This window comes from Drosophila navojoa, chromosome 2 (genome assembly GCF_054131105.1).
Source record: "Drosophila navojoa isolate 15081-1374.11 chromosome 2, UAZ_NAV_1.0, whole genome shotgun sequence".
Lineage (NCBI taxonomy): Eukaryota > Metazoa > Arthropoda > Insecta > Diptera > Drosophilidae > Drosophila > Drosophila navojoa.
The window spans coordinates 29,192,988-29,214,725 of NC_142890.1; the positions used below are offsets into that span (position 1 = coordinate 29,192,988).

Here is a 21,738-nt window from a genome sequence, read left to right on the forward strand (position 1 = left end):
AGTTGTTTATAAAAGTCCATCTTACCCAGTCCGTTTATTTAATACAGAATTTCAGGATCTATTTCTGCAATATCCATTTTTAACAGAAAACTGTAATTTTAGGAGATTTTAATTTGTGTTTGAGTAAACTTGAATCGGCTAGGACATTATATGATGATTTAGTTAGCAGAAGCTTTAGAAGCTTATTGGATTTGAAAACGCCTACAACCAATTGTGAATCTCACATTGATTGGGCGTTTTCAAATCTATCTCATGAAAATATTAGCGCTAGGACTTTTGAAACAGTTTAAAGTTACCACAGTGGTATTTCAGTAAGTATTCAGGATATGGAAATTTAGTATAGCCTTAGTGTAAATATATGTAAATTAGTTTTTATACCCTGAACCCATTGAAAATGGGAAATCAGGGTATAATGGTTTTGTTAAAAGTATGTAACAGGCAGAAGGAGGCGTGGCAGACCCCACAAAGTATATATATTCTTGATCGGGGCGACAAGCTGAGTCGATTTGGCCCTGTCCGTCTGTCTGTCCGTCCGTCCGTCCGTCCGTCCGTCCGTCCGTCCGTCCGTCCGTCCGTATGAACGCGTCGATTTCAGAAGATATAAGAGCTAGAGACTTCAACTTTTTTTTAAAATGTCCGTATATATCACGCGCAGATCGAGTTTATCACTAAAAAACGATAACTCATTCCGATATTTTTTTATCGATAAAAAACCTTATCGAAGATCACTTAAATAATTATATCTCCTACATCTTTCAAGCTAGAGTCTCCAAATTTAAAATGTATATTAAGATGAATTTTATAAAATTTCGGTTTTTGTTAAAATTTACCCCCCACACCTAAATCCACCCCCTCACCATCATCTTTGTAAAAGTCGTATATCAAATACTAGAGACTTGAGCTTCGGTATACACATACATTTTAACATTATGATTACGTTCTGAAAGTTTCATTACGATCGTACGTCTAGAAATTAAATTATTAAATAAGTTTTCATTATATTGCCAACACTGCAGCGCAACTCAAGCGCAATCGCCTGTATATGTGAGTGTGTGTATGCGTGTGTTTGTTTGTATGCGTGTGTGTGTGCGTATATTTGTATGTATGCGTGTGTGTGTGCGTGTGTGTTTGCTAATTATTTTTGAAATATCAGTTGCTTGTAGGGTTCAGGGGATCTCGTAGTCGAGCAGTCTCGACTAGAGCTTTCTTAACTTGTTAATTATAAGTTTTATGCTAAACAAAATATTTTTTTTTCTGATTTGTTGTTAAAATATTAATTAATAAATCTGCAAATTTAAATTTTGAATTTTTGGCCATCTTGCATCACTTATTCGTTGCCAAAGAAATAAATCATTGCTGTACGAAGACATTATTATTCCACTGTATGTACACGTGTACATACATATGTACATACATACATATGTATGTATGTGCCCCAAATTTCAAATTTCTAGCTTCTATAGCGCTGAAATAAACTGCGCTCGTACGGACAGACACTAAGCTAGATTTATATAAATAAATAAATCAGAATAATGCGCTGATTTTGCTTTTAACTACATATTTTACTCCAGAAGATATTTTTGCAGCACTAGCAGGAGGCCAATCAAAATGTAGAAAGAAAAGCGCTTAATCCAGGAGGGCATGATACATTAATATATAACATTCAGACATAATATTATTAATATGCAAGGAATTCAAATGGCTCCCAGGGAAGGAAAACGAACCCTTGATTTGATTGTAGATAAGGATGCAAAGGACTTATATTTTCCAACTATCTTTACAGGCAATAAAAGGAATTGCTCGGTTAGTTGTTGAATAGTTGAATAACTATTATTAGATCTGAACATATAAGCTTTGATAGGTTGATTTGCCAACCTTTTTCATTACATTGCCTGCTGCACAGACTAGGTGGTCAGAACTACATATTAGTAATTTTAAGAAGTAAGAAAACTCTAGTTAAGAGTACTCAACTAGATACTACACTGAACTGCCAAAAAATGTCATTACAAATGATTTAGATTTTCCGAAACAATGTTTAGAAGATCTGACACCATACATGATTATAAAATCTTTAGGGCATGAGCGTCAGGGTGCAATAAAAAGAGCTGTTGGTAATGTTCCGCTCTCAGTCGCTAATGATTGTAAATGGAGGATGTAAAGGACTTATCTTTTCCAACTATCTTTACAGGCAATAAAAGGAAGTGCTCGGTTAGTTGTAAAATAGTGGAATAACTGTATATTAAATAATTGTTAGATCCATTACATTGTCTGCTGCAGAGACTAGGTGAACGTGGTTCTTAGTAACTTAGTAGCTCCTTTAAAAATAAGCATCAATTGCGCGCTCTGGATTCGAGCCCTAGACTTTGACATATTTAAGGATCGATTCATGCAAAGCAGTCTGCTCGCTATGAATCCATGATTTCTGAAATTCATCTCCATCAATAGCAGTCATTAGTTAGCGCAGGTTTTATGAAATTTACCGTTTGAATGATCGAAGCCGGAGAATACTGCAATGGTTGTCAAGCAAACAAGTACGGTAAACAATGTAGTCCACAAGAAAAATAGATTTGTCCGCTTTGCCATATTCTCTGATACGCTTTCAAAATGAGAAGGTGCTCTGCTTATTTAAGTACAATAAATATTTATGACAATATACAAGTTTTAACTGACAGCCTGAACAAAACTGTTTAACTAGAAGTTTGTATGAGGCATGATTAGGGACACGATATCAAATGCAAAGTATCAATCATGTACTCAGAAGTATCAAAAGAAATGCATCATAAAAATATCGAGACAAAAGCATCGATGTTGAGAGGTATCGGGTATTTATATTTGGGTGGAATGTTTATTAAATCTGATATATATTTAATGTTTTTTTGGTAGATGAACTTGTTGATGGCTGTGGCTAACTTTCATGACCTGAACTTATTAGATCAAGATCTCTTGTAAAAGTTGTGTGTTTTTTATACCCTGAACCCATTGAAAATGGAAAATCAGGGTATAATGGTTTTGTTGAAATGTATGTAACTGGCAGAAGGAGGCGTGGCAGACCACACAAAGTATTATTTCCAAATTTTAAATATATATTAAGACGTATTTTATACAATTTCGGTTTTTGTTAAAATTAACCCGCCTCCCCTATATCCACCCCCTCACCATCATCTTTGTAGAAGTCGTATATGTGTGCGTGTGTTTGTTTGTATGCGTGTGTGTGGGTGTGTGTGTATATGTGCGAATTATTATTGAAATATCAGTTGCTCAAAGGGTTCAGGGGATATCGTAGTCGAGCAGTCTCGACTAGAGCTTTCTTACTTGTTTTCAGTTTCTTTTACACTAAAATAAATAGAGCATAACATAATTTGTTTAATTTAAATATAGATTTATTATAATATTTACTTACCTCTCTTCGGGGTGGCTCTTTATATTCTTATGCATGTTTAAGGGTTTCCTGATGCCTGAAAAGCTTTGAGGCGAATTTTGCACCTCTCCTCGTCGTTGCGTATTTAAGTGAAATACTGCCAAACATTGCTTCGGCTTGGCGGTTTAAAGACATATACATATTTATAATACTTACTTTAACAATAAATAAAATTAACTTCGATATGCAGCGTCGGGCGCGGTTAGTACTTAGATGGGGGACCGCTTGGGAACACCGTAGAAATATTCATTATATTTCCATTTAAAGCGTCAATTAATATTCCAATTGCCAATTTGACTCCATTTGGCCACCACATCATACCCATTTGTGAGATTTCGTTTCGTCGTTGTTATTTTGCTTTGCTGCCCAATGGGCCTTCACCATGGCGCACATAGCGTTCATTTAAAGTGGCCAAGGATTTACTCCATGTTGTTCCTCAGTTACGCCTTCATGTTCGTTCGCTAGCCGTATAGCTGTCGCCAACGACCATACCACGCTGAGTACATCGGTTCTCGTCCGATCACCGAAATTAAGCAGCGTCGGGCGCGGTTAGTACTTAGATGGGGGACCGCTTGGGAACACCGCGTGTTGTTGGCATCGTCCAAAACACTTTTTTACTTTTCACGCCATCTTCATATTTCTCTACTTCGAATATCGTCTTATTTAAAATTTTAAAAATTTGCAAAATTGTGTCTCCCTAGAAATATTCATTATATTTACATTTAAAGCGTCAATTAATATTCCAATTGCCAATTTGACTACATTTGGCCACCACATCATACCCATTTGTGAGATTTCGTTTCGTCGTTGTTATTTTGCTTTGCTGCCCAATGGGCCTTCACCATGGCGCACATAGCGTTCATTTAAAGTGGCCAAGGATTTACTCCATGTTGTTCCTCAGTTACGCCTTCATGTTCGTTCGCTAGCCGTATAACTGTCGCCAACGACCATACCACGCTGAGTACATCGGTTCTCGTCCGATCACCGAAATTAAGCAGCGTCGGGCGCGGTTAGTACTTAGATGGGGGACCGCTTGGGAACACCGCGTGTTGTTGGCATCGTCCAAAACACTTTTTTACTTTTCACGCCATCTTCATATTTCTCTACTTCGAATATCGTCTTATTTAAAATTTTAAAAATTTGCAAAATTGTGTCTCCCTAGAAATATTCATTATATTTACATTTAAAGCGTCAATTAATATTCCAGTCTTCGACTAACACTCATCGCGATCGGTTGTCTGTTCTGATAAGCTCGTCTCACTCAGTTTCTATACACCTCTTCGTTCTCTCTTCCCTTTCTTGCTCGTTCTTTTGCACGCGGTCACATTCACACGAATAAGTCTGCGTACGCATAATACAGCCATGGCCCCGGGGCCACCTAACATAATGGAAAACAGATTTTCACTACTAAGTGATAGTCCAAAAGCCAAAAAGAAAAGACACAACCAAAAAATCCCGTTTGACTTCCCCGAACTCCCCGAAAATACACCACCCGCACAGAACCCCAAATATATAACTTTGTCTGCTAAGAATGAGGAGAAACCTTTATCTGAATATTCTTGCTTCGCCATAAATAGGGCAATAAAGCTCATTAGTCCTGAAGTCCTTTCCATTTCGTCATTACGTGATGGCAGTCTTCTTTTACTGGTAAAAAGCAAAGAAGTCGCTGATAGATTTATCACAACAAAACACTTACCGGGTATTTGTGAGGTTAACTGTAAACTGCACGACTCCCTCAATAATATAAAGGGCACAATCTATGCTCCGTTCCTCAACAATGTACCAGAAGAAGAAATTGTACAAGAATTAAAACTTCAAAATGTGGTCTCAGTATACAAATTTACCAAAAAATTCGATGGAAAAGTGAAACCTTCCGGTGTGGTACTAGTCACCTTCGAGTTATTTACACTTCCAAACAAACTTTCTATTGCCTGGAATAATGTTAAGGTAAGGGAGTATATTCCCAACCCTATGCGGTGTAAAAACTGCCAACTTCTCGGTCATACTGTTAAACATTGCAAAAATTCTGCTATTTGTGTTAACTGCAACCTCCCACCCCACCCTAATGATGAATGCTCCCGGACACAATGCGCAAATTGTGGTGCTGGCCATCCCGCCTCGTCGCCTACGTGCAATAAATATGTTGAACAAAGAGAAATTCTGAAAATTAAAACTCGTAATAAGTGCAGCATACGTGAAGCCAAAACATTGCTTAACCAAATCAGCCCCTCTATCACTTCTTTATCTTTCGCCAAAGTAGCCGCCTCTGCGATCTCCACGCAAGCTAAAGATAACGCACACACAAAAACCATCATAAACAAAGATAACAACTTTACAACTGTAAACGAAAAGTCAATGCAGACAAATACCAACCAAAAATCTCTTTCATCTCCCTTATCTCCCCCCTCCACTTCAACACCAAAAACTTACGTACCAAAACAAAACAAACAATACGATAGTGAAACAGCTACCGTTAACCAAAGCACACAGCATAATAATGATCTAGTTAATTCCAGATCTACATACGTACAAAACCAAACAAATGAAATAAATTCGGCAATTCTATTGCCCACACGTCTTGAATCGATTAATACAGTTTCGGACGAGTCAATGGATGACTCTTCCTCTTAACTTCTACTTCTCTTATCATAATTTTTTCTACACATAACATCTGCTTCTCTTTTATATCCCAATGTCTATTAAAATTCTAAATTGGAACATAAATGGATATATTAATAATTACCATGAACTTATTATATTAATTAAAGAAAAAAACCCAGATGTTATGTGCATACAAGAAACTCATTTAGCTAACACCGCTAAAAATATAATTTTCCCTAAACCATATATTGGTTATTTTAAAAACTCGAGTTCCATGCAAAAAGAAGGCATTTGCTTTCTAATTAAACGCCACATTCCCCATAAAAATATCGCTATTAGGAGTAACATTCTCTGTGATGCTCTCCAATTAGATCTCAACAATAAAATTACTCTAATCAATGTATACATACCACCAATTAAATATTTTCATGAAAACGACCTTTTGGGTTTACTTGTTAATATTCGCACTCCATTGCTAATTAATGGAGATTTTAATTCCTGGAGCCCTCTATGGGGATCTGCATGCCTAAACGCACGCGGCAAAAAAGTGGAAAAATTTATCTCTCAATCAAATCTCTCAGTTTTAAATAATGGATCACCAACCCACTTCTCAACCCACTCCACTTTTACTTGTGTTGATATTACCCTGGTTTCAGCTGATATTCTACACCGGTGCTCTTGGTCAATTGATAAGTTTCTACACGGCAGCGACCACTTCCCCAGCATAACCAATATTATCACACAATTTCGGCCCGAAAAAACAATTCCCACTGCAAAATACAAAACTGATGCAGCAAATTGGGACAAATTTAAGTTAAGCCTCTCTTCCAGTTTAACAGATTGCTCATATGTCAACATCCATCATGGCGTAGCCAAGCTAACCAAAGCCATTCGCAAGGCAGCAAATGAGTCTATCCCCCAAACTAAAGGTATACCCCTTAGAGTTAGCCCTGTCTGGTGGAATAAGGACACAAAAAAATTGCGCGATGAAAAACAAAAACTGTGGCAGATCTTTAAGCGCAACATGAATACCATTAACTTAATTGCTTATAAAAAAGCCAACGCATTATTCAAAAGAGAAACAAAAATCGCTAAAAGATCAGCTCTGTTTAACTTCACATCCCGGATCTCGCCAAAATCCTCTATGACCCAAATCTGGTCTGACGTAAAGCGTCTAACTGGCTCGCCCAGCGTACCACTGAAAAGCCTTAAAGTTGGCGAACTTGTATTAACATCTGCACAAGATATTTCAGAAGCGCTCGGCGTTATGTGGTCAAATCTTTCCAAAGACAATAACTTTTCGCCCGAATATATTCTTAATAAAGATATGACAATCAATAGAACTTACACCCCTACTAGTGTTAACCCTAAAGCTAAATATTTAGAGTCAAACATATCCCTATCCGAACTGAATGCATCACTTGTGCATACTAAAGGTAAAACACCCGGTTTCGACCGCATCTCATACCCTATCATAAAAAACCTCACTGATAACGCTAAACTCATGTTAATTAATATCTATAACGATATGCTACACAACGGTTCCTACCCCCACACATGGAAAATGGCAATCGTGTTACCTATTCCGAAACCAAAGAAGCCTGCGCATCATATTAATAGCTTTCGTCCAATATCTCTTCTCTCCTGCCTTGCCAAGCTTTTTGAAAAAATTCTCTCTCGCCGCCTAATGTGGCTCGTCACAAAAAATAATCTTATTTCCCACAATCAAAATGCTTTTAAACGCAAACACGGAACGATCGACTCTCTCCTGCAGATCCATCATTTCGTGTCGGATGCCCTTTCAGAAAAAAATCATGTCTCCATTTTGGGAACTGATTTCGAAAAGGCATTCGATCGCGTTGGTATACATGCTGTTCTTAATCAACTTGACCTATGGAAAGTTGGTCCAAGGGTCTTTAATATAGTAAAGGCCTTTATGGCTCAACGCTCCTTTAGAGTTCGAGTTAATAATAAGTTATCAAATACCTACTGCTTATACAACGGCATCCCACAAGGCTCCCCACTCTCGGTATCTTTATTCATAATCGCCTTTGAAAAATTAAACTCGATTGTTCGTAATCACAAAAATATAAAACTCACAGCATATGCAGATGATGCTATCATTTATACGAAGATAAAAGACACTGTTGCCGCAAATAACGCTCTTAGCCGAGTCCTTAATGATATTAAAACGTGGGGAGACTTATCGGGTGCCACCCTCTCAATAGAAAAATGCAAATTACTGCATATTTGCAGAAAGCGTAATTGTTCCATTGGACAAATATCCTTTAATAATAATAATATAGAGTTAGTTAATAGCCTAAAAATACTTGGAATTGTATTTGATAAGAACTTTAATTTTGTACAACACTGCCTAGAATTAAGATCAAACTTAGAATCTAGAATAAATATTATTAAATTTTTAAGTTCAAAATTTTCAAATATTCATATAAACACGCTAACATACATAACAAAAGCTCTTATCCTCTCCAAATTGGATTATGGTCTGCCAATCTACGGTTGTTGCTCCGACTCCACCCTCAAAAAAATTATGCCTCCATACCACACAGCCGTCCGGCGTAGCATTAATGCGTATCCAACCTCACCGATCAAATGTATCCTTGCGGAAGCTGGACTGCCCTCTATCAAAGATAGGTTGGTGGTATCTACAACAAAACTCTTAGCCAAACTCTGCACCACGCCAAATTTTCTACTACTAAAATGCTTCAAGAGCGCTATTGCAGCCAAAAAAAATTACAAAACAATGTCCACTATAAGAAGATGTGCAGCTATCCTACGCAAGTCAAATATCCTCATACCATGTCATCCCAAGAAACCACCATGCAAGCCCCCTTGGCTACTGGAAGATGTTAATATCAATCTCGTCATCCACGCTCATAAAAAGAAGAACACCAGCAGCGATACTTTCAAGCAACTTTATCGACAGGAAAGAGATAAATACCGAAACCGGACCTGGCTGTTCTCAGACGCTTCGAAATCTGGAGACTACACATCCTTTGCAGTGGTCTGTAATCAAAATGTTACCATAGCCCACGGCCTACTTCCAAATTACTACTCCATCTTCACGGCAGAGGCTTTTGCTGTTTTAAAAGCTTGTCATTTCGCTCAGAAAAACAAAGGCAAATTTATTATCTGCACAGACAGCTTGTCCACACTAACTGCAGTACAAAATCTCAACTGCTATAACGATATTATCAGTGACATCCGCAGCTTATGCATCGCAAACAATGTTGTGCTTATTTGGGTACCCAGTCACCAAGGAATCCCTGGCAATGAAAACGCGGATACAGCAGCTAATTTAGTTGCACAATATCCAACCATCATGCATATTCCATTAGCTGAGACTGACATCCGCTTACAACTTATTCGGCACGCCAACATAACTTCATGCGACTGGAATAACTTCCACCATCGCTACAAAACGTACAACGCTACTGGACTTAGCAGCAAATATCCCCCCAATACCCGAAAACAGGAGTGGTCAACTTTTGTTCGTCTGCGTATTGGACACACACAATTTTCACACGGTCACCTACTTACGGGCTCTGCGCCTCCTCTTTGCAGCTGTAACAACAACAGCAACACACGTAAAACGGTAGACCATATACTTGACCAATGCCCAACCTACCAACGGGAGAGGATAAGACTCTTCGGCAACACACCTCCTACCACACTACTTAGCGAACCTACAGCTGTAAATATTAATTTAATTGTTAAGTTTATAAATCTTTGTAATATTTTTCATCCAATTTAACTTCCAACATTCACGTCGATGGCCCTCGTAGCTAGCACGTTTAATAATTTTTAGATTTATATTTTTTATATATTATCTAATAAATAAATAAATAAATAAATAATATTCCAATTGCCAATTTGACTACATTTGGCCACCACATCATACCCATTTGTGAGATTTCGTTTCGTCGTTGTTATTTTGCTTTGCTGCCCAATGGGCCTTCACCATGGCGCACATAGCGTTCATTTAAAGTGGCCAAGGATTTACTCCATGTTGTTCCTCAGTTACGCCTTCATGTTCGTTCGCTAGCCGTATAGCTGTCGCCAACGACCATACCACGCTGAGTACATCGGTTCTCGTCCGATCACCGAAATTAAGCAGCGTCGGGCGCGGTTAGTACTTAGATGGGGGACCGCTTGGGAACACCGCGTGTTGTTGGCATCGTCCAAAAACACTTTTTTACTTTTCACGCCATCTTCATATTTCTCTACTTCGAATATCGTCTTATTTAAAATTTTAAAAATTTGCAAAATTGTGTCTCCCTAGAAATATTCATTATATTTACATTTAAAGCGTCAATTAATATTCCAATTGCCAATTTGACTACATTTGGCCACCACATCATACCCATTTGTGAGATTTCGTTTCGTCGTTGTTATTTTGCTTTGCTGCCCAATGGGCCTTCACCATGGCGCACATAGCGTTCATTTAAAGTGGCCAAGGATTTACTCCATGTTGTTCCTCAGTTACGCCTTCATGTTCGTTCGCTAGCCGTATAGCTGTCGCCAACGACCATACCACGCTGAGTACATCGGTTCTCGTCCGATCACCGAAATTAAGCAGCGTCGGGCGCGGTTAGTACTTAGATGGGGGACCGCTTGGGAACACCGCGTGTTGTTGGCATCGTCCAAAACACTTTTTTGCTTTTCACGCCATCTTCATATTTCTCTACTTCGAATATCGTCTTATTTAAAATTTTAAAAATTTGCAAAATTGTGTCTCCCTAGAAATATTCATTATATTTACATTTAAAGCGTCAATTAATATTCCAATTGCCAATTTGACTACATTTGGCCACCACATCATACCCATTTGTGAGATTTCGTTTCGTCGTTGTTATTTTGCTTTGCTGCCCAATGGGCCTTCACCATGGCGCACATAGCGTTCATTTAAAGTGGCCAAGGATTTACTCCATGTTGTTCCTCAGTTACGCCTTCATGTTCGTTCGCTAGCCGTATAGCTGTCGCCAACGACCATACCACGCTGAGTACATCGGTTCTCGTCCGATCACCGAAATTAAGCAGCGTCGGGCGCGGTTAGTACTTAGATGGGGGACCGCTTGGGAACACCGCGTGTTGTTGGCATCGTCCAAAACACTTTTTTACTTTTCACGCCATCTTCATATTTCTCTACTTCAAATATCGTCTTATTTAAAATTTTAAAAATTTGCAAAATTGTGTCTCCCTAGAAATATTCATTATATTTACATTTAAAGCGTCAATTAATATTCCAATTGCCAATTTGACTACATTTGGCCACCACATCATACCCATTTGTGAGATTTCGTTTCGTCGTTGTTATTTTGCTTTGCTGCCCAATGGGCCTTCACCATGGCGCACATAGCGTTCATTTAAAGTGGCCAAGGATTTACTCCATGTTGTTCCTCAGTTACGCCTTCATGTTCGTTCGCTAGCCGTATAGCTGTCGCCAACGACCATACCACGCTGAGTACATCGGTTCTCGTCCGATCACCGAAATTAAGCAGCGTCGGGCGCGGTTAGTACTTAGATGGGGGACCGCTTGGGAACACCGCGTGTTGTTGGCATCGTCCAAAACACTTTTTTACTTTTCACGCCATCTTCATATTTCTCTACTTTGAATATCGTCTTATTTAAAATTTTAAAAATTTGCAAAATTGTGTCTCCCTAGAAATATTCATTATATTTACATTTAAAGCGTCAATTAATATTCCAATTGCCAATTTGACTCCATTTGGCCACCACATCATACCCATTTGTGAGATTTCGTTTCGTCGTTGTTAATTTTGCTTTGCTGCCCAATGGGCCTTCACCATGGCGCACATAGCGTTTATTTAAAGTGGCCAAGGATTTACTTCATGTTGTTCCTCAGTTACGCCTTCATGTTCGTTCGCTAGCCGTATAGCTGTCGCCAACGACCATACCACGCTGAGTACATCGGTTCTCGTCCGATCACCGAAATTAAGCAGCGTCGGGCGCGGTTAGTACTTAGATGGGGGACCGCTTGGGAACACCGCGTGTTGTTGGCATCGTCCAAAACACTTTTTTACTTTTCACGCCATCTTCATATTTCTCTACTTCAAATATCGTCTTATTTAAAATTTTAAAAATTTGCAAAATTGTGTCTCCCTAGAAATATTCATTATATTTACATTTAAAGCGTCAATTAATATTCCAATTGCCAATTTGACTACATTTGGCCACCACATCATACCCATTTGTGAGATTTCGTTTCGTCGTTGTTATTTTGCTTTGCTGCCCAATGGGCCTTCACCATGGCGCACATAGCGTTCATCTAAAGTGGCCAAGGATTTACTCCATGTTGTTCCTCAGTTACGCCTTCATGTTCGTTCGCTAGCCGTATAGCTGTCGCCAACGACCATACCACGCTGAGTACATCGGTTCTCGTCCGATCACCGAAATTAAGCAGCGTCGGGCGCGGTTAGTACTTAGATGGGGGACCGCTTGGGAACACCGCGTGTTGTTGGCATCGTCCAAAACACTTTTTTACTTTTCACGCCATCTTCATATTTCTCTACTTCGAATATCGTCTTATTTAAAATTTTAAAAATTTGCAAAATTGTGTCTCCCTAGAAATATTCATTATATTTACATATAAAGCGTCAATTAATATTCCAATTGCCAATTTGACTCCATTTGGCCACCACATCATACCCATTTGTGAGATTTCGTTTCGTCGTTGTTAATTTTGCTTTGCTGCCCAATGGGCCTTCACCATGGCGCACATAGCGTTTATTTAAAGTGGCCAAGGATTTACTTCATGTTGTTCCTCAGTTACGCCTTCATGTTCGTTCGCTAGCCGTATAGCTGTCGCCAACGACCATACCACGCTGAGTACATCGGTTCTCGTCCGATCACCGAAATTAAGCAGCGTCGGGCGCGGTTAGTACTTAGATGGGGGACCGCTTGGGAACACCGCGTGTTGTTGGCATCGTCCAAAACACTTTTTTACTTTTCACGCCATCTTCATATTTCTCTACTTCGAATATCGTCTTATTTAAAATTTTAAAAATTTGCAAAATTGTGTCTCCCTGGAAATATTCATTATATTTACATTTAAAGCGTCAATTAATATTCCAATTGCCAATTTGACTACATTTGGCCACCACATCATACCCATTTGTGAGATTTCGTTTCGTCGTTGTTATTTTGCTTTGCTGCCCAATGGGCCTTCACCATGGCGCACATAGCGTTCATCTAAAGTGGCCAAGGATTTACTCCATGTTGTTCCTCAGTTACGCCTTCATGTTCGTTCGCTAGCCGTATAGCTGTCGCCAACGACCATACCACGCTGAGTACATCGGTTCTCGTCCGATCACCGAAATTAAGCAGCGTCGGGCGCGGTTAGTACTTAGATGGGGGACCGCTTGGGAACACCGCGTGTTGTTGGCATCGTCCAAAACACTTTTTTACTTTTCACGCCATCTTCATATTTCTCTACTTCAAATATCGTCTTATTTAAAATTTTAAAAATTTGCAAAATTGTGTCTCCCTAGAAATATTCATTATATTTACATTTAAAGCGTCAATTAATATTCCAATTGCCAATTTGACTCCATTTGGCCACCACATCATACCCATTTGTGAGATTTCGTTTCGTCGTTGTTATTTTGCTTTGCTGCCCAATGGGCCTTCACCATGGCGCACATAGCGTTCATTTAAAGTGGCCAAGGATTTACTCCATGTTGTTCCTCAGTTACGCCTTCATGTTCGTTCGCTAGCCGTATAGCTGTCGCCAACGACCATACCACGCTGAGTACATCGGTTCTCGTCCGATCACCGAAATTAAGCAGCGTCGGGCGCGGTTAGTACTTAGATGGGGGACCGCTTGGGAACACCGCGTGTTGTTGGCATCGTCCAAAACACTTTTTTACTTTTCACGCCATCTTCATATTTCTCTACTTCGAATATCGTCTTATTTAAAATTTTAAAAATTTGCAAAATTGTGTCTCCCTAGAAATATTCATTATATTTACATTTAAAGCGTCAATTAATATTCCAATTGCCAATTTGACTCCATTTGGCCACCACATCATACCCATTTGTGAGATTTCGTTTCGTCGTTGTTAATTTTGCTTTGCTGCCCAATGGGCCTTCACCATGGCGCACATAGCGTTTATTTAAAGTGGCCAAGGATTTACTTCATGTTGTTCCTCAGTTACGCCTTCATGTTCGTTCGCTAGCCGTATAGCTGTCGCCAACGACCATACCACGCTGAGTACATCGGTTCTCGTCCGATCACCGAAATTAAGCAGCGTCGGGCGCGGTTAGTACTTAGATGGGGGACCGCTTGGGAACACCGCGTGTTGTTGGCATCGTCCAAAACACTTTTTTACTTTTCACGCCATCTTCATATTTCTCTACTTCGAATATCGTCTTATTTAAAATTTTAAAAATTTGCAAAATTGTGTCTCCCTGGAAATATTCATTATATTTACATTTAAAGCGTCAATTAATATTCCAATTGCCAATTTGACTACATTTGGCCACCACATCATACCCATTTGTGAGATTTCGTTTCGTCGTTGTTAATTTTGCTTTGCTGCCCAATGGGCCTTCACCATGGCGCACATAGCGTTTATTTAAAGTGGCCAAGGATTTACTTCATGTTGTTCCTCAGTTACGCCTTCATGTTCGTTCGCTAGCCGTATAGCTGTCGCCAACGACCATACCACGCTGAGTACATCGGTTCTCGTCCGATCACCGAAATTAAGCAGCGTCGGGCGCGGTTAGTACTTAGATGGGGGACCGCTTGGGAACACCGCGTGTTGTTGGCATCGTCCAAAACACTTTTTTACTTTTCACGCCATCTTCATATTTCTCTACTTCGAATATCGTCTTATTTAAAATTTTAAAAATTTGCAAAATTGTGTCTCCCTAGAAATATTCATTATATTTACATTTAAAGCGTCAATTAATATTCCAATTGCCAATTTGATTACATTTGGCCACCACATCATACCCATTTGTGAGATTTCGTTTCGTCGTTGTTATTTTGCTTTGCTGCCCAATGGGCCTTCACCATGGCGCACATAGCGTTCATCTAAAGTGGCCAAGGATTTACTCCATGTTGTTCCTCAGTTACGCCTTCATGTTCGTTCGCTAGCCGTATAGCTGTCGCCAACGACCATACCACTCTGAGTACATCGGTTCTCGTCCGATCACCGAAATTAAGCAGCGTCGGGCGCGGTTAGTACTTAGATGGGGGACCGCTTGGGAACACCGCGTGTTGTTGGCATCGTCCAAAACACTTTTTTACTTTTCACGCCATCTTCATATTTCTCTACTTCAAATATCGTCTTATTTAAAATTTTAAAAATTTGCAAAATTGTGTCTCCCTAGAAATATTCATTATATTTACATTTAAAGCGTCAATTAATATTCCAATTGCCAATTTGACTCCATTTGGCCACCACATCATACCCATTTGTGAGATTTCGTTTCGTCGTTGTTAATTTTGCTTTGCTGCCCAATGGGCCTTCACCATGGCGCACATAGCGTTTATTTAAAGTGGCCAAGGATTTACTTCATGTTGTTCCTCAGTTACGCCTTCATGTTCGTTCGCTAGCCGTATAGCTGTCGCCAACGACCATACCACGCTGAGTACATCGGTTCTCGTCCGATCACCGAAATTAAGCAGCGTCGGGCGCGGTTAGTACTTAGATGGGGGACCGCTTGGGAACACCGCGTGTTGTTGGCATCGTCCAAAACACTTTTTTACTTTTCACGCCATCTTCATATTTCTCTACTTCGAATATCGTCTTATTTAAAATTTTAAAAATTTGCAAAATTGTGTCTCCCTAGAAATATTCATTATATTTACATTTAAAGCGTCAATTAATATTCCAATTGCCAATTTGACTACATTTGGCCACCACATCATACCCATTTGTGAGATTTTGTTTCGTCGTTGTTATTTTGCTTTGCTGCCCAATGGGCCTTCACCATGGCGCACATAGCGTTCATTTAAAGTGGCCAAGGATTTACTCCATGTTGTTCCTCAGTTACGCCTTCATGTTCGTTCGCTAGCCGTATAGCTGTCGCCAACGACCATACCACGCTGAGTACATCGGTTCTCGTCCGATCACCGAAATTAAGCAGCGTCGGGCGCGGTTAGTACTTAGATGGGGGACCGCTTGGGAACACCGCGTGTTGTTGGCATCGTCCAAAACACTTTTTATACCCTGAACCCATTGAAAATGGGAAATCAGGGTATAATGTTTTTGTGTAAAAGTATGTAACAGGCAGAAGGAATCATCGCAGACCCCACAAAGTATATATATTCTTGATCAGCACGATGAGCTGAGTCGATATAGCCCTGTCCGTCTGTCCGTCCGTCCGTCCGTCCGTCCGTCCGTCCGTCCGTCCGTCCGTCCGTCTGTCCGTATGAACGCCGAGATCTCAGAAGATATAAGAGCTAGAGAGCTGAAATTTTGTGTGCATACTCGTGTATACCATACGCAGTACGAGTTTGCTTTATTTTTTCGATAAGTCATCCGATAACTTTTTTATCGAGAATAATCGAAAAATTGATTTTGTTTTTTGAGCCTCATTGGAATACTATTAGACATAGAGAGTTCAGATTTACTGTGTATATATATATGATGAATACAAACATTTTGTAATCAACAGATTTTGGATACCACGCCCCCTCCGCCCCCAATTTGCAAAAAACGTATTTCAAGTACTAGAGACTTGTGCTTTAGAATGTACACACATGTTGACCATATGATTACGCTCTGAAAATTTCATTAAGATTGCATGTCTACAAAAAAAGTTATTTATCAAATAAATTCTCATACTATTGCCCACACTGCAGCGCAGCCCAAGCGCAGTCGCTGCTTACTGCGCAGTTAGCAGAGCGCGGGCGCGTGAGGGTGGATGCATGTGTATGTATGTGTGCGTGCATAAAAGAAGTGTAGAATGATAAGAATATCAGCTTGGAGGGCTCAGGGTATCTCCTAGTCGAGCAGTCTCGACTAGAGTCTTCTTACTTGTTTACTTTTCACGCCATCTTCATATTTCTCTACTTCGAATATCGTCTTATTTAAAATTTTAAAAATTTGCAAAATTGTGTCTCCCTGGAAATATTCATTATATTTACATTTAAAGCGTCAATTAATATTCCAATTGCCAATTTGACTACATTTGGCCACCACATCATACCCATTTGTGAGATTTCGTTTCGTCGTTGTTAATTTTGCTTTGCTGCCCAATGGGCCTTCACCATGGCGCACATAGCGTTTATTTAAAGTGGCCAAGGATTTACTTCATGTTGTTCCTCAGTTACGCCTTCATGTTCGTTCGCTAGCCGTATAGCTGTCGCCAACGACCATACCACGCTGAGTACATCGGTTCTCGTCCGATCACCGAAATTAAGCAGCGTCGGGCGCGGTTAGTACTTAGATGGGGGACCGCTTGGGAACACCGCGTGTTGTTGGCATCGTCCAAAACACTTTTTTACTTTTCACGCCATCTTCATATTTCTCTACTTCGAATATCGTCTTATTTAAAATTTTAAAAATTTGCAAAATTGTGTCTCCCTAGAAATATTCATTATATTTACATTTAAAGCGTCAATTAATATTCCAATTGCCAATTTGATTACATTTGGCCACCACATCATACCCATTTGTGAGATTTCGTTTCGTCGTTGTTATTTTGCTTTGCTGCCCAATGGGCCTTCACCATGGCGCACATAGCGTTCATCTAAAGTGGCCAAGGATTTACTCCATGTTGTTCCTCAGTTACGCCTTCATGTTCGTTCGCTAGCCGTATAGCTGTCGCCAACGACCATACCACGCTGAGTACATCGGTTCTCGTCCGATCACCGAAATTAAGCAGCGTCGGGCGCGGTTAGTACTTAGATGGGGGACCGCTTGGGAACACCGCGTGTTGTTGGCATCGTCCAAAACACTTTTTTACTTTTCACGCCATCTTCATATTTCTCTACTTCAAATATCGTCTTATTTAAAATTTTAAAAATTTGCAAAATTGTGTCTCCCTAGAAATATTCATTATATTTACATTTAAAGCGTCAATTAATATTCCAATTGCCAATTTGACTCCATTTGGCCACCACATCATACCCATTTGTGAGATTTCGTTTCGTCGTTGTTAATTTTGCTTTGCTGCCCAATGGGCCTTCACCATGGCGCACATAGCGTTTATTTAAAGTGGCCAAGGATTTACTTCATGTTGTTCCTCAGTTACGCCTTCATGTTCGTTCGCTAGCCGTATAGCTGTCGCCAACGACCATACCACGCTGAGTACATCGGTTCTCGTCCGATCACCGAAATTAAGCAGCGTCGGGCGCGGTTAGTACTTAGATGGGGGACCGCTTGGGAACACCGCGTGTTGTTGGCATCGTCCAAAACACTTTTTTACTTTTCACGCCATCTTCATATTTCTCTACTTCGAATATCGTCTTATTTAAAATTTTAAAAATTTGCAAAATTGTGTCTCCCTAGAAATATTCATTATATTTACATTTAAAGCGTCAATTAATATTCCAATTGCCAATTTGACTACATTTGGCCACCACATCATACCCATTTGTGAGATTTTGTTTCGTCGTTGTTATTTTGCTTTGCTGCCCAATGGGCCTTCACCATGGCGCACATAGCGTTCATTTAAAGTGGCCAAGGATTTACTCCATGTTGTTCCTCAGTTACGCCTTCATGTTCGTTCGCTAGCCGTATAGCTGTCGCCAACGACCATACCACGCTGAGTACATCGGTTCTCGTCCGATCACCGAAATTAAGCAGCGTCGGGCGCGGTTAGTACTTAGATGGGGGACCGCTTGGGAACACCGCGTGTTGTTGGCATCGTCCAAAACACTTTTTATACCCTGAACCCATTGAAAATGGGAAATCAGGGTATAATGTTTTTGTGTAAAAGTATGTAACAGGCAGAAGGAATCATCGCAGACCCCACAAAGTATATATATTCTTGATCAGCACGATGAGCTGAGTCGATATAGCCCTGTCCGTCTGTCCGTCCGTCCGTCCGTCCGTCCGTCCGTCCGTCCGTCCGTCCGTCCGTCTGTCCGTATGAACGCCGAGATCTCAGAAGATATAAGAGCTAGAGAGCTGAAATTTTGTGTGCATACTCGTGTATACCATACGCAGTACGAGTTTGCTTTATTTTTTCGATAAGTCATCCGATAACTTTTTTATCGAGAATAATCGAAAAATTGATTTTGTTTTTTGAGCCTCATTGGAATACTATTAGACATAGAGAGTTCAGATTTACTGTGTATATATATATGATGAATACAAACATTTTGTAATCAACAGATTTTGGATACCACGCCCCCTCCGCCCCCAATTTGCAAAAAACGTATTTCAAGTACTAGAGACTTGTGCTTTAGAATGTACACACATGTTGACCATATGATTACGCTCTGAAAATTTCATTAAGATTGCATGTCTACAAAAAAAGTTATTTATCAAATAAATTCTCATACTATTGCCCACACTGCAGCGCAGCCCAAGCGCAGTCGCTGCTTACTGCGCAGTTAGCAGAGCGCGGGCGCGTGAGGGTGGATGCATGTGTATGTATGTGTGCGTGCATAAAAGAAGTGTAGAATGATAAGAATATCAGCTTGGAGGGCTCAGGGTATCTCCTAGTCGAGCAGTCTCGACTAGAGTCTTCTTACTTGTTTACTTTTCACGCCATCTTCATATTTCTCTACTTCGAATATCGTCTTATTTAAAATTTTAAAAATTTGCAAAATTGTGTCTCCCTGGAAATATTCATTATATTTACATTTAAAGCGTCAATTAATATTCCAATTGCCAATTTGACTCCATTTGGCCACCACATCATACCCATTTGTGAGATTTCGTTTCGTCGTTGTTATTTTGCTTTGCTGCCCAATGGGCCTTTACCATGGCGCACATAGCGTTCATTTAAAGTGGCCAAGGATTTACTCCATGTTGTTCCTCAGTTACGCCTTCATGTTCGTTCGCTAGCCGTATAGCTGTCGCCAACGACCATACCACGCTGAGTACATCGGTTCTCGTCCGATCACCGAAATTAAGCAGCGTCGGGCGCGGTTAGTACTTAGATGGGGGACCGCTTGGGAACACCGCGTGTTGTTGGCATCGTCCAAAACACTTTTTTACTTTTCACGCCATCTTCATATTTCTCTACTTCGAATATCGTCTTATTTAAAATTTTAAAAATTTGCAAAATTGTGTCTCCCTAGAAATATTCATTATATTTACATTTAAAGCGTCAATTAATATTCCAATTGCCAATTTGACTCCATTTGGCCACCACATCATACCCATTTGTGAGATTTCGTTTCGTCGTTGTTATTTTGCTTTGCTGCCCAATGGGCCTTCACCATGGCGCACATAGCGTTCATCTAAAGTGGCCAAGGATTTACTCCATGTTGTTCCTCAGTTACGCCTTCATGTTCGTTCGCTAGCCGTATAGCTGTCGCCAACGACCATACCACGCTGAGTACATCGGTTCTCGTCCGATCACCGAAATTAAGCAGCGTCGGGCGCGGTTAGTACTTAGATGGGGGACCGCTTGGGAACACCGCGTGTTGTTGGCATCGTCCAAAACACTTTTTTACTTTTCACGCCATCTTCATATTTCTCTACTTCGAATATCGTCTTATTTAAAATTTTAAAAATTTGCAAAATTGTGTCTCCCTAGAAATATTCATTATATTTACATTTAAAGCGTCAATTAATATTCCAATTGCCAATTTGACTCCATTTGGCCACCACATCATACCCATTTGTGAGATTTCGTTTCGTCGTTGTTATTTTGCTTTGCTGCCCAATGGGCCTTTACCATGGCGCACATAGCGTTCATTTAAAGTGGCCAAGGATTTACTCCATGTTGTTCCTCAGTTACGCCTTCATGTTCGTTCGCTAGCCGTATAGTCGTCGCCAACGACCATACCACGCTGAGTACATCGGTTCTCGTCCGATCACCGAAATTAAGCAGCGTCGGGCGCGGTTAGTACTTAGATGGGGGACCGCTTGGGAACACCGCGTGTTGTTGGCATCGTCCAAAACACTTTTTTACTTTTCACGCCATCTTCATATTTCTCTACTTCGAATATCGTCTTATTTAAAATTTTAAAAATTTGCAAAATTGTGTCTCCCTAGAAATATTCATTATATTTACATTTAAAGCGTCAATTAATATTCCAATTGCCAATTTGACTCCATTTGGCCACCACATCATACCCATTTGTGAGATTTCGTTTCGTCGTTGTTATTTTGCTTTGCTGCCCAATGGGCCTTCACCATGGCGCACATAGCGTTCATTTAAAGTGGCCAAGGATTTACTCCATGTTGTTCCTCAGTTACGCCTTCATGTTCGTTCGCTAGCCGTATAGCTGTCGCCAACGACCATACCACGCTGAGTACATCGGTTCTCGTCCGATCACCGAAATTAAGCAGCGTCGGGCGCGGTTAGTACTTAGATGGGGGACCGCTTGGGAACACCGCGTGTTGTTGGCATCGTCCAAAACACTTTTTTACTTTTCACGCCATCTTCATATTTCTCTACTTCGAATATCGTCTTATTTAAAATTTTAAAAATTTGCAAAATTGTGTCTCCCTAGAAATATTCATTATATTTACATTTAAAGCGTCAATTAATATTCCAATTGCCAATTTGACTCCATTTGGCCACCACATCATACCCATTTG

The 21,738-nt window shown here is 40.1% G+C and overlaps 23 non-coding genes and 1 pseudogene across 23 annotated transcripts; all 24 read left to right on the plus strand.

Annotated features, from left to right (window-relative positions):
- Window positions 1-3,896: 3,896 nt before the first annotated feature.
- On the plus strand, window positions 3,897-4,015 carry LOC149092356 (5S ribosomal RNA). The gene has a single exon (XR_016196307.1). It is a non-coding gene; the product is annotated as a 5S ribosomal RNA (ribosomal RNA).
- Window positions 4,016-4,357: 342 nt separating this feature from the next.
- Window positions 4,358-4,476, plus strand: LOC149092357 (5S ribosomal RNA). The gene has a single exon (XR_016196308.1). It is a non-coding gene; the product is annotated as a 5S ribosomal RNA (ribosomal RNA).
- Window positions 4,477-10,098: 5,622 nt separating this feature from the next.
- Window positions 10,099-10,217, plus strand: LOC149092358 (5S ribosomal RNA). The gene has a single exon (XR_016196309.1). It is a non-coding gene; the product is annotated as a 5S ribosomal RNA (ribosomal RNA).
- A 343-nt stretch (window positions 10,218-10,560) lies between these two features.
- LOC149092359 (5S ribosomal RNA) lies at window positions 10,561-10,679 on the plus strand. The gene has a single exon (XR_016196310.1). It is a non-coding gene; the product is annotated as a 5S ribosomal RNA (ribosomal RNA).
- A 342-nt stretch (window positions 10,680-11,021) lies between these two features.
- On the plus strand, window positions 11,022-11,140 carry LOC149092360 (5S ribosomal RNA). The gene has a single exon (XR_016196311.1). It is a non-coding gene; the product is annotated as a 5S ribosomal RNA (ribosomal RNA).
- Window positions 11,141-11,482: 342 nt separating this feature from the next.
- LOC149092361 (5S ribosomal RNA) lies at window positions 11,483-11,601 on the plus strand. Its single transcript, XR_016196312.1, has one exon. It is a non-coding gene; the product is annotated as a 5S ribosomal RNA (ribosomal RNA).
- Window positions 11,602-11,944: 343 nt separating this feature from the next.
- Window positions 11,945-12,063, plus strand: LOC149092362 (5S ribosomal RNA). The gene has a single exon (XR_016196313.1). It is a non-coding gene; the product is annotated as a 5S ribosomal RNA (ribosomal RNA).
- A 342-nt stretch (window positions 12,064-12,405) lies between these two features.
- LOC149092363 (5S ribosomal RNA) lies at window positions 12,406-12,524 on the plus strand. Its single transcript, XR_016196314.1, has one exon. It is a non-coding gene; the product is annotated as a 5S ribosomal RNA (ribosomal RNA).
- A 343-nt stretch (window positions 12,525-12,867) lies between these two features.
- Window positions 12,868-12,986, plus strand: LOC149092364 (5S ribosomal RNA). The gene has a single exon (XR_016196315.1). It is a non-coding gene; the product is annotated as a 5S ribosomal RNA (ribosomal RNA).
- A 342-nt stretch (window positions 12,987-13,328) lies between these two features.
- LOC149092365 (5S ribosomal RNA) lies at window positions 13,329-13,447 on the plus strand. Its single transcript, XR_016196316.1, has one exon. It is a non-coding gene; the product is annotated as a 5S ribosomal RNA (ribosomal RNA).
- Window positions 13,448-13,789: 342 nt separating this feature from the next.
- LOC149092366 (5S ribosomal RNA) lies at window positions 13,790-13,908 on the plus strand. Its single transcript, XR_016196317.1, has one exon. It is a non-coding gene; the product is annotated as a 5S ribosomal RNA (ribosomal RNA).
- A 343-nt stretch (window positions 13,909-14,251) lies between these two features.
- Window positions 14,252-14,370, plus strand: LOC149092367 (5S ribosomal RNA). The gene has a single exon (XR_016196318.1). It is a non-coding gene; the product is annotated as a 5S ribosomal RNA (ribosomal RNA).
- Window positions 14,371-14,713: 343 nt separating this feature from the next.
- LOC149092368 (5S ribosomal RNA) lies at window positions 14,714-14,832 on the plus strand. The gene has a single exon (XR_016196319.1). It is a non-coding gene; the product is annotated as a 5S ribosomal RNA (ribosomal RNA).
- Window positions 14,833-15,174: 342 nt separating this feature from the next.
- Window positions 15,175-15,293, plus strand: LOC149092369 (5S ribosomal RNA; annotated as a pseudogene).
- A 343-nt stretch (window positions 15,294-15,636) lies between these two features.
- On the plus strand, window positions 15,637-15,755 carry LOC149092370 (5S ribosomal RNA). Its single transcript, XR_016196320.1, has one exon. It is a non-coding gene; the product is annotated as a 5S ribosomal RNA (ribosomal RNA).
- A 342-nt stretch (window positions 15,756-16,097) lies between these two features.
- On the plus strand, window positions 16,098-16,216 carry LOC149092371 (5S ribosomal RNA). Its single transcript, XR_016196321.1, has one exon. It is a non-coding gene; the product is annotated as a 5S ribosomal RNA (ribosomal RNA).
- A 1,163-nt stretch (window positions 16,217-17,379) lies between these two features.
- LOC149092372 (5S ribosomal RNA) lies at window positions 17,380-17,498 on the plus strand. Its single transcript, XR_016196322.1, has one exon. It is a non-coding gene; the product is annotated as a 5S ribosomal RNA (ribosomal RNA).
- Window positions 17,499-17,840: 342 nt separating this feature from the next.
- LOC149092373 (5S ribosomal RNA) lies at window positions 17,841-17,959 on the plus strand. Its single transcript, XR_016196323.1, has one exon. It is a non-coding gene; the product is annotated as a 5S ribosomal RNA (ribosomal RNA).
- Window positions 17,960-18,302: 343 nt separating this feature from the next.
- Window positions 18,303-18,421, plus strand: LOC149092374 (5S ribosomal RNA). Its single transcript, XR_016196324.1, has one exon. It is a non-coding gene; the product is annotated as a 5S ribosomal RNA (ribosomal RNA).
- Window positions 18,422-18,763: 342 nt separating this feature from the next.
- Window positions 18,764-18,882, plus strand: LOC149092375 (5S ribosomal RNA). Its single transcript, XR_016196325.1, has one exon. It is a non-coding gene; the product is annotated as a 5S ribosomal RNA (ribosomal RNA).
- Window positions 18,883-20,044: 1,162 nt separating this feature from the next.
- Window positions 20,045-20,163, plus strand: LOC149092376 (5S ribosomal RNA). The gene has a single exon (XR_016196326.1). It is a non-coding gene; the product is annotated as a 5S ribosomal RNA (ribosomal RNA).
- Window positions 20,164-20,505: 342 nt separating this feature from the next.
- On the plus strand, window positions 20,506-20,624 carry LOC149092377 (5S ribosomal RNA). Its single transcript, XR_016196327.1, has one exon. It is a non-coding gene; the product is annotated as a 5S ribosomal RNA (ribosomal RNA).
- Window positions 20,625-20,966: 342 nt separating this feature from the next.
- LOC149092378 (5S ribosomal RNA) lies at window positions 20,967-21,085 on the plus strand. The gene has a single exon (XR_016196328.1). It is a non-coding gene; the product is annotated as a 5S ribosomal RNA (ribosomal RNA).
- Window positions 21,086-21,427: 342 nt separating this feature from the next.
- LOC149092379 (5S ribosomal RNA) lies at window positions 21,428-21,546 on the plus strand. The gene has a single exon (XR_016196329.1). It is a non-coding gene; the product is annotated as a 5S ribosomal RNA (ribosomal RNA).
- The last annotated feature ends 192 nt before the right edge of the window (window positions 21,547-21,738 follow it).